Below are 18929 nucleotides of genomic sequence, written 5' to 3' on the forward strand. Positions count from 1 at the left end.
TCAGGCTGAGACCGGACGCAGCTCATCACATGCCGTCGGGGTCCCGACGGGGCCGCGCGGGGCGCGGGGAGCCCTGGCAGCGGGGCATGCGCGGCTCAGTGCCGGGGCACATCTCTGCTCTGCTGCCCGGCCCGGGCCCCCCGTTTGTGTCCCGGGGGTGGGGGGGTGTCACCCCCTTTCATTTGTTCCTAAAGCAAAGCGCAGTCTTTAGCAGTAAAGCAGTTTCTCCGTATTTTGGTATCGTGCAAAACGAGCGGTGCTACCCAGCAATGAAGGGGTTAAAATTTTTGTGTAAGAGTTTCATGAGGGTTTAGCAGGCAGTAGGTGATGTACACGTACCTAAAGAAACTATCAGATGTCCATCCCTGAAGCTGCCTGAGTGATTAGAAGGGAGACTCTTTATCCCGAGCTGTCTGCCCTTGCAGGGAACATCCCAGAGAGCGGGTAAACTTGGTTCCCATTGTGATAAATGAGTGAGTCCCAAACAGAACTCCAATTAAAGTTTACCATTTATTAGGCGAATAAAAGCAAGCAAACAGCGCTGGGTGCGCCGGGAGTCTCCGCTCCACCAAGACGCCCCCCCGCCGTGGCAGTTTTCTTGTATTTATACAAACACACTCATAGCCCCCCCCCAAAGGTCAGTCTCTCCCAGGAAATCATTTCCATAGTCCCAACCTCAGGATCCACCTCAGGCTCCTCCTCGACACGCCTCCTGGTGGTCGTGGACAGGGGTCTTCAGGATGAAGGCCGGAGGTCTTCCTCATGTGGGCAGGGGTCTTCAGGATGAAGGCCGTAGGTCTTCCGCACTGTGCACTTTTCACCTCTTCCCTAAAATTCCCAATTTGGCTGCGTTTGCAGAGCCAAACCAGTTCCAGCCTGGTCCGTCCTTGAGTGGACATCTGGTTGTCTCCTACCTATCACTGTCTGAAGACAAATGTTAGTTCTTGTTAGTCCTTATCTTGCCCACATAGGCTAGTTTTTGTCTCCCTTCCTCCCTACAGATGTGTGGGTCCTGAGTTACGACTTTGCTGGCATCTGTCTTATCTCTCTCACCAACCTCCTCCCTGGGCAGCCAGCAGGGACTGGGACTTCACACTTTAATCAAGGCAAGCAATAATTCATACAGCAGTTAATGTAGCAGTTGGTATTGAACATTTAAACAATAACTAATATATACCCTCTTATGTGATTTTGTCTATTCCTATATTCCCCTCATCAGTCGCCCCTTTTTATTAAATCAAGTAAATTCTTTTACTTGCATAAGTTTCCTGATGGATATAACACTTTGTGCATTGAAGATACCCTCTTAAACACGCACCAAACCCATAGGTACAGCAGTGTCAGGAACAATATTAAAGCAGCTGCAGCTATTAACAGTATTGTCACAGGAGATTTTAAATGGCTGAAAAATCCTGGAGCTGAAGGTGACCACCTGAAGAGAGCTTCCCAGCGTCTATGCTCTCCATCCTTTTCTACTTTTCACCATTTCCTTTTATCTCGTTTTGCATCACGATGAACTGTCACCAGAGCTCTGCTCTGCAGTGCCGGAGCATCCTGTGTGTCACTCTGGCGGTCGGCAGCATCAGAGGCATTTCGCAGGTTCACATTTTTGCATTTCACAGAGATCTTAAACTAAGACAATCACTTCTCTTGCACAGGCACACCCTGCTCCTTACCACCATATTGACACGAATCAAATGAACATATTTCACACCATGTTTCTCTGAGCTGGGAACATGCGTAGCAGTGACGTGGGGAAAAGGGAATTCCGGCAGGGGGAGATGGTGACCACCGACTCACGGACCACCTGCCCTAAACACAGCCCAGACCCAAAAGAAAGGGGTGGAGGAGAGAACTGAGCATGGAAAGGAATTTCCATGTAAAGCGAGAGAAAATGAACCAATTGTTTAAGAATATGTAAATATGTTATGAATTATGCATGATTGTAGTGTATAACTAATTTTCTGTCCAGAAGCCAGGTGTGCACGCTAGGAGGAGATACCCCCCAAGCACTCACACCGCAATAAAGAATGACGCTTTCTAAAACTCCAAAACGAGTCCTGGAAAGTTCAGTTTCCTTTTCAGGTATCCATAGATCTAACACCCAAAATGTATCAGCAGAATTCCTTAATCTTTCCTCAATACTCCATCTGGAAAAATCCAATATGAAATGATTGAGTGTTCTAAGAGTTGAAATTAATAAAAATATTTTCCTAGTAATTAAAGTATTTTTTATTTCTTGTATTTAATAATTTCCGGTCACGAGTGGCGTCCCTCAGGGGTCCGTGTTGGGCCCGGCCCTCTTCAACATCTTTGTCGGTGACGTGGACAGTGGCATGGAGTGCACCCTCAGCAAGTTCGCCGATGACACCAAGCTGTGTGGTGCTGTCGACACGCTGGAAGGGAGGGATGCCATCCAGAGGGACCTCGACAGGCTGGAGAGGTGGGCCCGTACCAACCTCATGAAGTTTAACCAGGCCAAGTGCAAGGTCCTACATCTGGGTCGTGGCAATCCCAGGCACAAATACAGACTGGGCGGAGAAGGGATCGTGAGCAGCCCTGAGGAGAAGGACTTGGGAGTACTGGTGGACAAGAAGCTCAATATGAGCCGGCAATGTGCTCTTGCAGCCCAGAAGGCCAACCGCGTCCTGGGCTGCATCAAGAGGAGCGTGGCCAGCAGGTCGAGGGAGGTGATTCTCCCCCTCTGCTCTGCCCTCGTGAGACCTCACTTGGAGTATTGCGTCCAGTTCTGGAGCCCCCAACATAAGAAGGACATGGACCAGTTGGAGAGGGTCCAGAGGAGGGCCACGAAGATGATAAGAGGGCTGGAGCACCTTTCCTACGAGGACAGGCTGAAAGAGTTGGGGCTGTTCAGCCTGGAGAAGAGGAGGCTCCAGGGTGACCTTATAGCGGTCTTCCAGTACCTCAAGGGGGCCTACAAGAAAGATGGGGAGAGGCTGTTCAGGAGGGCCAGTTGTGATAGGACAAGGGGTAACGGTTTTAAAATAGAGGGAGGTAGATTCAGGTTGGATATTAGGAAAAAATTTTTTACCATGAGAGTTGTAGAACACTGGAACAGGTTGCCCAGAGAGGTGGTGGATGCTCCATCCCTGGAGACGTTCAAGGCCCGGTTGGACGAGGCCCTGAGCAACCTGATCTAGTTGGAGATATCCCTGTTCCTTGCAGGGGGGTTGGACTAGATGACCTTTGAAGGTCCCTTCCAGCCCTAACGATTCTATGATTCTATGATTCTGGTCACTTAAAAGTTGAACATAGCTTGCATATTAACAAAATAAATTCTGACCTTTGTTTTTATTGGTTTATTCTTCAGCTTGATCTCTGTGTCTTCCAAGCTATCTAAGCATCCACAAACGAGTTATATGTGAATGAGCACAGTAATGAATGTGAATGAGCACAGGAATGATCTAAAGCAGAGATCCTCGGCTTATGTTTATTCCTAAAGCAGAGATCCTTGGCTTATGTTTATTCCTCACTGGGCGAAAAGAGACTCGGCTACAAGGTCCCAGCAAACGGTTTATTTGCGCTGCGCTGACAGGTTTAACTGTGCGGGTCAAGATAACAATTTACTCAAACTGCACGTGCACATTCAACACGCCACTATTGCAGGTTTTTATGGATACAGTGGAGGAAGGCACTGTCACAATTTAACACCAAAACATACACTATTACAATACGCTCACAACACACAAGAGAGTCAGGGAATGCACTATTGCAGCACACAAAAGAGACAACACGCAAGTGCACTAGACTTAAAGCTGCTAAATAATCCCTGACCCCTCCAGGCAAGGGCTCCCAATCCCAGGGAAGGCACCGTGGCCGGCGTCCTGATCAAGGGGGGAAGAATCTCCTCCCAGACCAGCTGTGTGGTTGGAGAAGCAGCTCCCCATTCCCAGCCCAAATCACGGGGCTTTTATCCCCTGATCTACGTGACCCTGTAGGTACCATGCCTGAGGGGTCTCTGGGGGTGTGACGGGAGTTTCCCCTTATCGATTGTCTGAATACTCAAAGCTGTCAGCTGAAGCAGAAACCTTCCAGCTTCTCTTTATCTCATTTCAGGCAACTGGGCCATGGCTGGATTGAGACTCGGGCACATTCTTTGCTGAGGGATTTCAAGGCTCAACCCAAGTTTTGGTTCTTTGAACAAGGCAACACTGCTTGTTTAGTCTGGGACTCATCAGACACCCCAGGGCTGAGCGACCCACACAGCTCCCCTGGGTCGTCTCTCTTTAAGGCCGTGCAAGGCTGGGTCGCTTCTACAGCCCCGTGTGCCACCGGTGTGCTGGGCACTGCCGAGAAACTTGATTTGGATCTATGAGCCGGATGATCCGTGCACTCACTTACACGGACCATGAAGCTACACTCTTACAAGAAACCAGTGGGTCTGATGCTGGTGAGGGGAAGAAGGGAACGTGTTGGGCTGAGTCACTGAGGGGAAGGAGGTCACTTGTAATTCCAACTTTACCATTCGATATGGATATAAAACAAAGAGAGAATAACTGATTGATCTCTTAACAGTGGCTATACAATCAGGGTTTTCTAAACCACTTTGGCATGTAGGGTCCCTTAATTAGCAAGGCGTTTTTTTCTGTGAAGTGTTGAACATCCAGCTGCTGAAATGAGCCTTGCTTTGGAGAAAACACCCTCTGTGCACATACACATGCTTGGGAGGTCTTTCCTCTGCATTCAGAAATTTGAAAGTATTTAGTATGGTTTGAAAAACTTTCATCAGCCAGGTGAGCCAAGGTGAGCACTCACAGCCCGGCAGAAAGTGATTTAAAGTGTTGATTGAAATCTCCTTCACTGAGATTTAACCTGGCAGTTCATACGTTACGTTTGTTGTTAATTCAGAGCAAACACACTGTAAACTTGGTTGTCTGGGACCTGGGAAATACTGATTGGCACAGACGATTCACTGCATAATGTTTAACAATTTTTTCATTGGAGTAGAAGAACACAAAGGTGAAAATGCTCCTGATCTTCTTTTCTCCCGCCTTCTGTTTGCTTGCTTTCGTTTTTTTCTTTTTAGATACAGTTATATTATTTTGATCATGTCTTTGAACTGTGTCAGTCTGTCCCGACACAGAAATCCCAATCACCTGAAGCAAAGCAAGAACAAAAAGTACGCAAGCGAGAAATGTGGATGCGTCACAAATTCAGTTTGAAACCACCGTAACTGAATCCCTGTCAGCAATATGTTTAGCAGCAGCTATTACTGTAACTGTCAGGGACACAAACATCTTCTGAAGCAAAGAGAAGTAGAATCCAGCCTGTTACCTGGGAGGTGGCCCACTTGCGTTCCCTCACAGTTCTATCGAAAGGAGAGAGGCTGGAGGACAGATCTGTGAAGATGAAGTAGTGGAGATAAGCTGCTGCCGAAATGCAATCATTATTAAAAATATGCTAATGCTGAGTAATAAACATTAGCTATCAGGTATGGTGAAGAGCAAGTCATACTTGAGCCAGTCGATTAATAAGTGGCTCCATGGCTGGTGTCATCGCCACAATTTTGGCTTTATTGATAATGGCATGGGCCACATGGCACCAGGCCTACTGGCACCAGACAGGACTTGTCTTTCTCAGAGGGGAACCAGGGTCTTAGCTCAACAGCTAGCAGGGCTCATTGACAGGGCTTTAAATTGGATTTGAAGGGGGAGAAGGTAATACCAAGAATGATAAGGATATGCTGGAAGTACCTGAAGAACAGCAGAAAGGAATTCCAGCCGCTCCAGCCAGGAAGTCAGATTCATCTGGGGCCCAACTTAAATGCCTTTGTGCCAATGCGCGCAGCATGGGGAATAAGCAAGAGGAGTTAGAAGCGTGTGTGTGCCTGTTGGGATATGATCTTACTGGCATCACGGAGACGTGGTGGGATGACTCCTATGACTGGAGTGTCAGAATAGAAGGGTACAGGCTCTTTAGGAAGGACAGGCAGAGGAGAAGAGGAGGAGGGGTTGCCCTCTATGTCAAAGACCAACTGGAGTGCACGGAGCTGCACCTGGGGACGGATGAGGTCCTAACTGAGAGCTTACGGGTCAGCATTAAAGCGAGGTTAAGGGACAGGGGACATAGTAGTAGGAGTCTGCTACAGACCACCTGACCAGGAGGACTGGGTGGATGAGGCCTTCTACAGACAGATAGGAGCTGCCTCATGTTCACGAGCGCTGGTCCTCATGGGGAACTTCAAACACCCTGATATCTGTTGGAAGGACAACACAGCAAGGCACAGGCAATCCAGGAGGTTCCTGGAATGCATGGATGATAACTTCCTTCTCCAAGTGGTAGAGGAACCAACGAGGAGAGGTGCTTTGCTTGTTCTCACTAACAAAGAAGGGCTGGTGGGGAACATGACACTCAAGGACAGCCTTGGCTGCAGAGATCATGAAATGGTGGAATTCAAGATACTTAGGGAAGCAAGGAGGGTGCATAGCAGGCTCACTACTCTGGATTTCAGGAGAGCAGACTTTGGCCTCTTCAGGGATCTCCTCGCTAGAGTACAATGGGATGAAGCCCTGAAGGGAAGAGGGGCACAAGAAAGCTGGTTAATATTCAAGGATCACCTCCTCCAAGCTCAGGAGCGGTGCATCTCAACAAAGACAAAGTCTGGTAGGAATACCAAGAGGCCTGCATGGGTGAACAAGTAGCTCCTGGACCTACTCGGGCACAAAAAGAAGGCCTACAGAGGATGGAAGCAAGGACAGGTAGCCTGGGAAGAATACAGAGTGATTGTCTGAGAACCAGAGATGAGGTCAGGAAAGCCAAAGCCCTGACAGAGTTAAATCTGGCCAGGGACATCAAGGGCAACAAGAAAAACTTCTATAGATACGTCAGTGATAAAAAGAGATCTAGGGAAAATGTAGGCCCTCTTCAGAAGGAAACGGGGGACATGGCTACCCAAGATATGGAGAAGGCTGAGGTTCTCAATGACTTCTTTGCCTCAGTCTTCACTGTCAAGAGCTCCAGCGGCACAGCCCAAGCCACAGAAGGCAAAGGCAGGGACTGGGAGAATGAAGAACCGCCCACTGTAGGAGAAGATCAGGTTTGAGACCATCTAAAGAACCTGAAGGTGGACAAGTCCATGGGACCTGATGAGGTGCATCCACGGGTCCTGAGGGAACTGGCAGATGAAGTTGCTAAGCCACTATCCATCATATTTCAGAACTCGTGGCAGTCTGGTGAAGTTCCCACTGACTGGGAAAGGGGAAACATAGCCCCCATCTCTAAAAAGGAAAAAAAAAAGAAGACCCAGGGAACTACAGGCCAATCAGTCTCACCTCTGTGCCTGGCAAGATCATGAAGCAGATCCTCCTGGCGACTATGCTAAGGCACATGGAAAATAAAGGGGTGATTGGTGACAGCCAACATGGCTTCACCAAGGGCAAATCCTGCCTGACTAATTTGGTGGCCTTCTATGATGAGGCTGCAGCATCGATGGATAGGGGAAGAGCAACTGACATCATCTACCTGGACTTGTGCAAAGCATTTGATACTGTCCTGCATGACATAGAATCATAGAATCACAGAACGGTTTAGGTTAGAAGGGACCTTAAAGATCATCCAGTTCCAGTCCCCCTGCCATGGGCAGGGTCACCCTCCACTACACCAGGTTGCCCAAAGCCTCATCCAACCTGGCCTGGGACACTTCCAGGGATGGGGCAGCCACAGCTTCTCTGGGCAACCTGTTCCAGTGCCTCACCACTCTCAGAGGGAAGAATTTCTTCCTTAGATCTCATAGAAATCTCCCCTCTTACAGTTTAAAGCCATTGCCCCGTGTCCTGTCACTACACACCCTTGTCAAAAGCCCCTCTCCGGCTTTCTTGTAGCCCCTTGTAGTACTGGAAGACTGCTAGAAATCAGCCCAGAGCCTTCTCTTCTCCAGGCTAGGAACAGGTATTTAAGGCAGCATGCAGAGGGGCAACATCAACCCCTCTAAAGATCAGTAACAAAGAAATCAAAGAGGACATACAAGCCCTCTGGGCTTTAAGGGGTCATCTCACAGCCAGCTGATACAAACGAGGAGGCATCAAGACACTGCAGAAGAAAAGGCACCTGTGTACAAGTGCTTGCAGTGACAGCAAAAGGGGAGACAGACAGCCCAACAGCTGGAAACATCTGTGGGGGTTTTAACTGCAAAGTAGTAAAGCAGGGATTATTCTGGGACATTCTTTCCAGCTACAGTGGCTGGAAGCCCAAGTTAACTCTGTTCCTGCTTTATTTCGTTAAGACCATTAAAAGTGAGCGTCTCCTTGGACCTCAGGCTTTAGGAGCAGATCAGTGGATGGATGTCTTGGGGCACGTCCCTCTAGAGATCACCACTGGGACCATTCCTTGAAGAGGAAGAATTCTCAACATTGAGGAGGACAGACATGATCATCGAAGACCATCTTGGACGTAGGACATATCACTCAAAGGTTGTGCTTCCAAGCCATACAGCTGACAAAACGGCTGTGAAGGGGAGATAGCTCCAAACCCAGGTGATCCACCGGTGATGGTTTCAAGGACCTCTGCCAAGAGAAGCACACGGTACCTGCAGCCCGCAGTTGATCTCTGTGGTGTTGAGGAGGCAGTTGATGAGCGAAGCCTCCCCGCTCAGCAGGACCTCATAGGTCGGGCCTCCCTCCACCCCGCACAGCGCAACGCCGTGGGCAACGACATTTGTGTGGCCGAAGAAGGTGAAAACAACCCGCTGGCTCTCGCCCGGCTGCAGCACACCGTAGAGCGGCAGGATGTCAAAAACCTGGAGGTAGAGGAGGAGGGACCAAGATGTCAAGTGTCAAAGTCCATGCAGAAGAAGAGTCATGGCTTGGAGCCAAGGACAGAAACAGCCAGAGAGGCCTCTTCCTCAAACACAGGCAAAATCATCCTAATCTCCTCCTGCATCCATTAGACTTTCTAGTAGAGGAACCACGGAAAAAGTCTTCTCCCATACTCACTAATTAATGTGTTAATTAATACACTACATTAAAGTATTTTGGGAGGTCTCCTGGCACCAAGAAATTCTCCCCGCTGCAGAACTTGCCTAAACCCACCTTTCACAGCCTTTAGAAAAACCCAAGACTCGGAGGGGAGAGCCCTCGGAGCCGGGGGAAGGGCTCCAGCCCAGCTCATCCGATTCCCGACGCTTTTCGCTCTCTCCCTGGTTGGCACGCTGCTCTCTCTCCAGGTGCTGCAGCAAAACCCCCTCCCAGAAATTTCCATTTGATTAATAACGAGATGAAGAACGGTCTCCTAAATGCTGCACAGGTAACGTCCTTGGTCAGCCCTACGAGGTCCTGCGTGGCCTCAACACGACCAGCTGGTTCAGCAGTGCTGTGCGACGTGCTCGGAGGGGTGTGAGGCCACTGCGAGCAGCACCGAGGGCCACCAGTGGGAGTCGGGGCTACGTAACTGCTTGCCACACTGGAAAGGCAGAAGCAAGACCGATTCCCACTTACCTGCTCCACTCCCAAGGTGAGGAGCGATGTCTCCAAGACCTGAATCCACTCCTTGATCCCCTCTGGGCTATGAGTCTTCGCAGGACTGTCCAACTCCGTAGTACTGTCCAGCTCCGCAGCACTGGATGGCAGCAGCTGGAAAACAAGCACCATGGGCTGCAGGGAGCAGCTGGCTGGTCTGGGTGAGACCACTTTGCTGCAGGCTCCACCATCTCATCACGCTAGGAGCAGCTGAGATGGGACCTGAGTGCAAATCAAGTAGGGGTACAGAATCATGGAATGGTTTGGGTTGGAAGAGACCTCAAAGACCATCTAGTTCCAACTCTCCTGCCACGGACAGGGACACCTTTCACTACATCAGGCATGTCCATGCCATCAGCTGAGTGTGGATCCAGATGAGACGTGGGCTCCATCTGCACCCCCTATGCGCAAGCTTGCACGAAGAAGCTGGGTGTGCCCAGCACTCAGTCCTAGCAGAGACCTCGAGGGCATTTTGCACCCTTGTGCCAGCCCGGCTTTGCTCACTCCTGCCCAAGGAACACGCTGAGAACCCCATGCCTGGCTGTGTTACGTGTTCTGTGACAAATACAGGAACGCAGCTGCAAGCGAGACGTACCAAAACCAGGAAAATAAGGACTCAGAAAGCCGTCAGCACGACTATCCTGTTTCAGATGGTGCTTGGGCTTCATCTCCTCAGTGCTGGAGACCTGAGCATCAACACCGGAGTGTTCTTCTCCAACAGCGCATTCCTGAAGAAGGTAGCCGAGACGTCTTTCTGTCTTGCAGCAGCTGAGAGCTGGTGTTTAACCTCAGAGGTGCCATCTTTCAAAAGGAACCTCATTTCTGGGCTGCTGACCCCTATTTATACACGAGGGCTTTGTCGTTGCTCGTGGTTCAAGAACACCTGCTTCTTCACTAACGTGAGGAAGAGCTTTGTGCTGTAGCCTTGACTTCAGCAGAATCTGGAAGAATATCTACAGGACACCCTTAGACCTAATCAGGGGCCACATCTCCCCAGTGGATGAAGCACTGGAGAGGGAAGAGTTTTCTCACATGGCAATGCTCTTTTGTCGTCTCCACATTTCCAAACCTAGCAAAGCTTTGCCAAGCGTGTATTCCCGAAGATGCCAACCTACATCTTTGCCAGGCCTATGGTCTCCCACCTCCCCAGGGAGGATATTACCTTGATACAGTGACATAAGCAGAAGATGAAACCAGAAGTATCCTTTGAAGCAATTCTGGATCCTACCTAGCCAGGTTCTTGTGGTATTTCACTGGTTGCTTTGTGCATATGTGGCAACAAAATAGGAAATAAAGGTGATTTCATGCTCCTATCCGAAAATACTCAGCCACGAGGGAGGCAACGCGGGCAGCAGGCGCACAAGAAAATCTGCCTTTGCCTCCAGGGAGTCCTCTGCATCCCTTGGCTCTTGGGCAGGACCCTCCGCTGCTCCCAGAGCTTGGGCTGGCTCCTCGGCGCTCCCGTCCCTGGAGCTGCTGTCTGTAGATGCCGAGAGCTCTGGCTGGGCTTCCTCCTCCTTCGGTGGTTGAGATCTGATGAACAATTTAGGCGCTGGAGGACTGAACCTGGAAAATAACATAACTTTGTCAAGGACCTGCGGTGGGAAGGAGGGAAGCCTGCAGGACGTGGCGTCTGGGCAGGATGTGGCCCCTGGGCGGGAGCTGGTGATGTGAGCTCTGTGGTGGGTCTGATCCAGCAGCTCTGACACCAGGATGGAGGAGGTCAATGCTCAAGGCTGCCCAGGGAGGAGGTCAATGCTCAAGGCTGCCCAGGGATGACCTTCCTCGCTGCTGGTATGGCAGCAGTGCTGGCAGCTGGCAACTGGTTACAAGAAGAAATGGCAGAGGACAGAGGTGAAGGCCTTGTAGGGAGGTACAAAGCACAGCAGGAAAGGGAAAAAACGAGACAAAAACTGTGCAAAAAGGTGAGACTGAGTTGCAAAGGGGCTGATCCGAAGAGCAACAAGCTGGTACAGACCCACCAGCACCCCCCTGAAAGCACCCACTGTCACAGACTGTGCCTTCCCCACCCCGAGGGCCAAAGTGAGAAATTCTGCAGCTCTGCTCGATATTTATCCTGAACATTTCCCCGATCATCACCTGCAGCCGTAGGTCAGTACCAGCAAGCGGTGATGCTGGTGGCTTTCTCCAAGTGCCATCAGGCACGAGCCCCGATGGAGCCCACAGCCTCTGCGCCCTGACCCCGACAGAGCCCGGCACCGCGCCGGGGCACCCACGGAGCCCATCATGGGACATCCTCACGCACACAACAACATGGAAAGACACACTGAACACTTGACAGCCTGGAGAGGTGGGCCTGTGTGAACATCATGGGGTTCAACCAGGCCAAGTGCGAGGTCCTGCACGTGGGTCGGGGCAATCCCAAGCACAGGTACAGGCTGGGAGGAGAATGGATCGAGAGCAGCATGGAGGAGAAGGACTTGGGGGTGTTGGTTGAGGAGAAGCTCAACATGAGCCAGCACTGTGCGCTGGCAGAATCCCAAACACAGCTGAAGAGCTGGGTACTGCCCTTAGAGAAAGGAGGGCAAACCAATCTGTGGAAGAAACCTTGAAGGTAAGAAAGATGATGAAACATTTGAATTTGGCTCCATATCCACTATCTCACACCGGGTGATTCTGGAGATCCATTCCAACGCTGCAGAAAACATCTTGGTGCAAAGGCTTAACTCAGCTTTGAGCTACCAAAGGTCCAAGGGGTGAGGAAAGACTATTCTCAGTCTGTCTCTAACCACACAGGCCCAGACGAGGAGTAACCACGAGAGATTTATGGCTCGGCAGTGTCAGAGAAAGGGCATGAGTTGGGCATGTCCAACCACACAGCAACGGCTGGTCCGTGTTGCTTATGCCATCGCTCTGCTCGAGGCAGCAGTGACTAAAGAGCAAGGAGGAAAAAATGGCTTCAACAATTAGAAGAAAAAGAATCTAAGCACGGAGAGTCTTGGCCAGGCAAAGAAACAATAATTTTCTCTCCTGGCCACGATAAATGTGTGCATCTGACTGACGCTGGGAGTCTCTGATGATGGGCTCTAGCAAGGTCAGGAGTATGGAGGGTTAAATTCTATTGCGCTCACCCTCATGAGACCTGATGTTTGATTCTCGCCATGTCAGACCGAGTTAGTTTCATCTGATAATTTAGATACCAACAGTGCTTAACGTGGACCAGAAATAATATCTGACATGCTGCTGCCCTTCTGCCAGGCTTTTAATGAGCAATTTGAGGTGTTAATAGCTTGGAAACCATCTCCATTTCCAGCTCTGCCATGGAGGACCACATGCTGTCTGCTGAGGGACCCCGAGAGAGTACGTTACCGCTTAATTAACACGCAGAGCAGAAAAGCGAGCTGTTGTAATGCCCACAGCGCTGACGAGCCGGCAAAGGGGCCATGCCAAAGCCTTCGGAGCAGAGGCTGCTGTCTCCTGCCAGGTGCTCAGGGCCCTCAACCGCTACCGACTCTGCAGAGTTGGGTGATTCGGCATCAGCTGGAAGAACGAGCACCTGCAGGGTCGGGTCCAGCAAAGCCAATTTAAGTGGAGAGGGGTAATTAAAAGCTGAAAACTGATTCAAGCATTCATATTCCTAAAAACCTAAATTGGTTTAAAAAAAGAGTAAAGATAAACAGGCAACCGGCCAACAAGTGGCCCCAGAGGAAATCAATTCCACACAGGCTTCGCTGTAATGTGCTTGCTTCTCTGTTATTATAAAATAAATGCATTGTTCTATCACCAAAATTGGATTTTCCCTTTAGCTGCAATTAAACCCTAATCTAACTTACCAGGAGATGACAGGGGCCTCCGCGCAGAGCTTACAGCCCTGCTCCCCTGCCCTGCCCACCTGCTGCTGCAGACTTTCCTCTGCACTTAGGGGCTGCTCTTGAAGGTGCCATCCATCGGGAAGGACCACACTGCAGACTTGTCGCTGCTCGGTCAGACCCAGCTGTGAACAGGCCACCCCAGCACCCAGGTCTTCTCCTCCAAACCTTTCCCATAGCAGTAGCTAATTTCCAGTTCCCAATAGGTCGTCTTCTCTGAACCAGATCCCAATTCCCTAAACAAAAACGTTTCTCGATGATTTCTATTATTTGTAAGAGCAGCACTTCGATGCACAGTGGGTAACTTCGCTCGGTTTCCCAGGGCATTACAGAAAAACCATTCGCTGCCCTAATTAAAACTGCCCAGACGAGACTTTTGCTCTACGCGGAGCGGCCACCGAGGGAAGAACGGCGACACGTGTTTAGAGATGTGCTCCAGCACGACGGCAAGATTGCTCTTGGGCTTGGAAACCACAGGCCAGCGCTGGACAGCCCTGTTCCCCAGGGATGCTCCAACAACTGCTCCCACCAACACCCACAGCTGTACCCAATGCCACAGCAGAACCTGCTCTTTTGCTGTAAAATGCTGAATCGCTGTTTCGTGAGTGCGATGCGCAGCTTGACAGATGAGAACTCACTCCACCAAGGTGGTGCTTGCTTCAGGCCATGAAGGTCTGAGAAAGCAGCTTTCCATGCCAGCTTTCCTTCCCAGGAGAACCAGTGCAGAAGCTACAGCAAAACAGCAGCAAGAGACTGGGACAGCAGTGCATCGCGCTGGTGGCAGCACCTGTGGAGGTTCTCAGCATGAGATGACAACAAACAGGGTTGGCAGGGAAGGAAGAGAGGTCACGTTACATATCTGCGTGTCCAAGTGCCTACAAGCATGGCTTTGTAGGTCAAGACTAAGCAGGATTCTAGGTCATGGGCTATACAAAAAGCATTGGTAGGATCTCTCAGCCCCAGCTTGGCTGGAGAACGTTATCTCCTTCCCAGCATCAAACTGGTGGACACCACCTATTCCCTGAGTGCCTACCTTGATCACAGCTGGTAGGTGTTATTTCACAAGGAAAAGTCAAAAGGAATTTTGTTAGATGGCAGGCAAACAGCCATGGTCTTTGCAAAGGACAAACAGGACACCAGGCAGAGCAGTTTCAAGGAGAGGGCAAAGGTGCACGTACCTCATCTGGCTCCTGTGGCTGTCCATCAGGAAGAACCACTGGTACCACACAAGAAGCGGGCTGCAGTTGGTAATCTCGATGTAACGCTGAACTTCGGTGTCATTCAAGATGCAGCCAAAGTCCAGGGCTGTGGTCTGGATACAGAGATTCGGAAAATAGACTTCCCCCGAATGGTGACCTGCTCCTCATGAGGGTGCTCAAGAAACTGTATCTTCAGAACCTCCTCTGCTACCCAGGTATTCAAGTCCTCCTCATAAGCTGGGTTAAATCTGATGGAGAGATGAAGTTTCTCCCCTATCTCCAGCTTGACGCACTGCAAGAAGATGAAGAGTGTTAACCACCGGCGTGATGAAGTCCCAAGGTCTGATGGCATAAAACATGGAAATGTTCAAAGTGTGACCCCAACGTGGGCTTCTCAGTTCATCCTTCATTTTCTCTACAGCACGTGCTTGGCTGCAAGCACCACACCACTCTTGTCTGAGACTGTCCAGGCTCACATCTCTGTGCTCTGCATCAACACAAAGGGGAAATAACTGAATTCTGGACCCACCAAAGCTGCATGTTAAGTACACAACCAAATGTGCTCTCTGGCAAGCCAGGGCCTTCTGCCCTGACTCTAAGGAACCCCTTTATCCTTACACTTGACAAGCACAACGGCATTGCATCCTCACCCTTGCGGGGGCTAGTCACCGGCACGGCGCAGAAGTGGTGGCTGTGCCTACACCACCACGTGTTTAGCAGAGTCCATATCCAACACCTTCCCAACACCGGGGCAGGTCCAGGCTCCTCGGCCTTCCCGAAGGCAGAGCTGCCCTCAAAGAGAGCTCCTGAGGTTATCTGAGGAGGGCTGCTGGAGAGCTGGGATGGCTTCCAGGAGACACCTTTACTACATGGCTTGCCCAGACCTAGTTGCCTGCTCTCTTCTCCTCGTGTCTCAGAGTCAGGATGCCTTTCCCCAGTTCAGATGATGTTTTGTTTCCTTCAGCAGCTCGTTTCAAATCTGATTCAGTTCAGGCCAGTCCACCGCTGACTCTAAAGAACAAACTCCTCTGCTGGAGGGCCTGCCAGCAGAAATGCACCACCACACCCCTCCCTCTTCAAACCCCACCGGCAGAAGGTCCCAGCTGCTCACCTGAACATCGGCAGGGAGGGGCTGCTGGTCCTCATCGCAGACTGAGAAGGGCTGCTCCAAGGTCAGCACGATGCTGACTGGCAGGGAGGAGAGGCTTGTACTGAAGGGTTAGGACATCACTGGGTTGCTACAGAAACAGAAGACAAGGGAAAAAAAATAACCTGAAGTGGCCGTGGACCTCCTTCCCTTTCTGATGCACTTCAAATTTTCACTTGCACTTCAAGGGGAAAAATGGTGCAGGAGTCGGGACCCAGAGACTAAAGGGCACCTGCTTTGCATTGGCGTCGTCATTGCTGCGGCTGAAGGACGTCTGTGGGCCCTTTGAAGGGCGTGAGGCTCGGGGAAAGGCAAAGAGCTGGCATCCATCCCACCAGCAGAGAAGGCAGAGAGATGAGAGATCAGAGCTCTTCCTCATCATTGTGAGGAGCTGACAGCAATCTCAGTTTCTCTCAGCTTCCCTACAGGATCCGTGTCCTGGCTTCACCGTGCCTTGGAGGATCCTCGAAAACCTCCCTTTATTCTGAGTACAGGAGCTGGTGTCTCTCTAGAAGTGGCCACGATCCCCCTCGGTGGATCAGCTGTAACCTCAATTTGACTTTGGTGAAACTAAAAACCAGTCCCACCTCTAAAGACATCCTCACTTCCTTTACAAAGCGCCTCAGGAAGGGTGAGGAGGGGGTTTGGCATCGCTCAGCTGCGGCCATCCGCTCCCCCACCCACGGCCCCCGCACACGCGGCGGCCGTGCCAAGCCCACACTGTTCTCGTGGGTCCCACATATCCCACCCTGTGCCCTCGGCTCAGCAGCCCCGTTCTGTCTCCACATCAAGAAGGGCAGAACAGAGCTGCTGAGCCTGTCCCCAGCCCCAGAGGAGCCAAATAACGGTCTCAGCGTTAACAAAAACAACCTTGGTCCTGCTCAAATCAATGGCCAAAGCCCCACGGACTCGGAGAAGCTGTTTAACTCCTGGATGCAACACAGAGACTCACCTTCTCTACCCGGAAGGTGGTTTCTCTGGAGGATATGTGCAGAACGGGAGCCACGAACTCGCACGCGACATCCACCTGCACTATCGGCGCCTTCCCCGACTTGTTTTCCACGACGGCGTGACACAGCAGCCGCTCCTTCACCACCTGTGTGCGAGAGTCACGCGTCAGCCAGGACACACACTGCGTTTGCTGGCCACCAGCCATGGACCACGCTCCTGCCATCAAGGTACGGTCACCGGTCTCCTCCATAGCCCCCTTCTCTTTCTGTGCTGCATCCTGTTCATTCTGCACTCAAACGTCCCTAATAGTGCTCTGCACAAACAATTATTGCGTTGATGAGCCCCACGCTCAGCGTGACGCTTACAGACAGCTGTAGGAACCCATTAAAAAAATATCTGGCTGTACTGAGGGAAACAGGTGATGGAAGGGCCGATGCCAGCAAACCCTCCCTTGGAGCTCAGTGGAAAGGATCCATGGGAATAACCCAAAGAGCCAACCTGCCTTCAGGTAAAGGGGATCGCATTCCTAGGATGCACTGTGCCCTCCTAGAGCTGGTTTTAAAAGGAATCTCCTGGGAGAGAGATGTCCTGCGTTTCACATGAAAACTCTCTGCTTAAGCTGGATGCTTTTACACTCAAGCCTTTTTCCTGATTTCTCATGGTTTCACTTCCCCAAATTCCTCCCTTTGTTCCTCACTCTTCCCTCTGGTGCAACACCACAACCTGACTCCTCCGCAGAGCCTACAGCCTTCACAACCATCCGTGCTGCATGTGCGATGCAGGCAGTTGGGCTTCTGACCAACCTGAAGAGTATTAAGTTCTGAAGACCCAAGGAAGGTGGAAAGGCCACTCCCAGGGTCTTGGCATTGACTGCAGGAGCCAGGTAGCCACAGCTGTGCTCACAGATGCCCTTTCAGCTTGCCAGGCAAGACCCTGAGCATTTTATTTCCTTTCTGGTACCTTTTTCTCCTCTTCAGAAAAAGCCTTCGGGCTCAGAACCGGACAGGAACAGTCCCATCGCAGTCAACTAGGTGAGTAATCACGTCTTCTTCAAGCTACCACTGAGGCAACCCTTTGAAACAACTTGCCAAACAGTAATACCTGCAGGAGCTTAATGCAGATTTATTTCACATTTGCCTGAACATCTGTGCTCAGCTGTCCTGGGGCGAGGGAATGCAGCACACCAGGGTCAGCTGGCAGCTTCTCTGCAGGGTTGGATTTCCCCTGGCAAGAAGGGTCCAGGGAGGAGAACACCCAGTGACCCTGCTGAAAACTCCCTCTCGGAGCTGCCATCCAAGGGTGCTGCCAGACCTGGCTGCCCTTGGGACAGCGGGGCTGGCTGTGAGACTGGGGCGAGCTGTTACGGAAGCACTGACAGAAGTCACGCTGTCAGTTACAACGATCCCTGGGAACAGCTCCCCACGTGGAGAACGTCACTCCGGGCATTGGAGCCGACACATTGCGTTCGTTTTTCTCCTCCAGGACTCGGTGCTAGACAAGCCCTCTGCCCGTGTTTGCCTACGGAGGAAAAACTGCTGCTCCCAGACACTCCCTCCCCTTCACAGGTGTTCTGCTGTACTCGCTGCTTCCCCCAGATACACACCTTGCATTTTTTAATCTACTTTCTGCCTGTGCTCCCAGTCTAAGCATCACTTATTCTCTCTGCCCTCCTTTCTGCCGCAGCACACGACACCCCATAACCTGCTGTTTGCCCCCGAAGCAGCAACACCTCCTCCAGCCCGTATCCTGGGATCAGCAAGTTGGGTTTACGGTAGCTACAGAAACACGAAAGCCTGAGCAACTGATGGTGGCCAGCAAGAACAGCAACTGGTGCTGCCATGGTAACTTGTGGCATTAAAACAGCTTCCTGAAAGCACTTGCTTATCTTCCCAGGCAAACGTCAAGGGGCTGCAGAAGTCCCAGCGGAGCTGATCCAATGGGAAAGACTCAGCCCTCATGGGGGACCTCACCTGTGAAGTGCTGGAGGAGCCTTCCAGCATCACCTCCACAGTCTGGCCTGGAGTCAGCTCCATCCTCGAAGGCTGGAGCGTAACAGGGGGCAGGGAGGTTTGGGGCTCCGGCAGGAATCTTTGCTCTTGCTGTTACTGACGGGAGGGAGACGACCACGTCAGCGAAACAGGCCGGAACCTTCTGTTGCCCAACAGAGCTGATGGGTGCATCACCCTTTGTTCGTTATCTTGAAGTGGTAACAGCAGGGATTCAGGCTAGAAGAGAAGCAGAGATGAAAAATGTCACAGGAGCTCCAGTTTCCCAGCAGTCACCCAGTTTCAGCATCCCCACAGCGTTATTGGACCACACGCTCAGCAAT

This window comes from Tauraco erythrolophus, unplaced genomic scaffold, assembly GCF_009769465.1.
Source record: "Tauraco erythrolophus isolate bTauEry1 unplaced genomic scaffold, bTauEry1.pri scaffold_59_arrow_ctg1, whole genome shotgun sequence".
NCBI lineage: Eukaryota > Metazoa > Chordata > Aves > Musophagiformes > Musophagidae > Tauraco > Tauraco erythrolophus.